Source organism: Nanorana parkeri, unplaced genomic scaffold (genome assembly GCF_000935625.1).
Source record: "Nanorana parkeri isolate BGI_ZX_2015 unplaced genomic scaffold, ASM93562v1 scaffold1644, whole genome shotgun sequence".
In the NCBI taxonomy this organism is placed as follows: Eukaryota; Metazoa; Chordata; class Amphibia; order Anura; family Dicroglossidae; genus Nanorana; species Nanorana parkeri.
The window spans coordinates 147,782-148,535 of record NW_017307912.1 but is presented as its reverse complement, the minus strand read 5'-3'; the positions used below and the strand labels follow the sequence as shown (position 1 = coordinate 148,535).

Below are 754 nucleotides of genomic sequence, written 5' to 3'. Positions count from 1 at the left end.
GGGATCAGTAAAACTTCTGGGGGCATTATGGATGTCTCATGGCGACCCCTATGTTTAAGGGAACACTAGACATTCAAAGGTTATTTGGGAGGGCCGTCGCTGTCTATAGGTTAACAGATATCTGAAATGTATTATTCATTTATTGGGGGAACACATCCAAAGGTTTTTTCTGTAGTCTGAAGTTTTTTGGGGGAGCTGTAGATATCTGAATGTTATTGCGGGGAGCTGTAGGTGTCCTAGGTTTATTGGCTAGATGAGTTGGTGATACACTAAGTTTTGTGGGAACTGCAGACATGCTGTAGATACCTGAAGGTTATTTAGGGTAAAAAATTGTGGCCGGTAACTATATAATGTAAAACGTCCTCTTTTTCTTGCCAGCCTATAGGCACAGGCCTACTGTGGCTAATGGTAAATCCAGACCTGTGTCTGATGGTTACTTTGGGGTGTTGGCATTGGGTTGTCTGTAGGAGGCACAGGGAGTGTTGGCATTGGGCTGTCTGTAGGAGCCATGGGGAGAGCTGGCATTGGGCTGTCTGTAGGAGGCACGGGGAGAGCTGGCATTGGGCTGTCTGTAGGAGGCACAGGGAGTGTTGGCATTGGGCTGTCTGTAGGAGCCATGGGGAGAGCTGGCATTGGGCTGTCTGTAGGAGGCACGGGGAGAGCTGGCATTGGGCTGTCTGTAGGAGGCACGGGGAGGGTTGGCATTGGGCTGTCTGTAGGAGCCATGGGGAGGGCTGGCATTGGGTTGTCCGTT

At 50.0% G+C, this 754-nt stretch overlaps 1 protein-coding gene across 1 annotated transcript in view; it reads left to right on the top strand.

The window, feature by feature from the left end:
* MBD2 (methyl-CpG binding domain protein 2) overlaps window positions 1-754 on the top strand; it is a 77,363-nt gene that overhangs the window by 13,377 nt on the left and 63,232 nt on the right. The gene's annotated exons all lie outside the window — the stretch shown is intronic.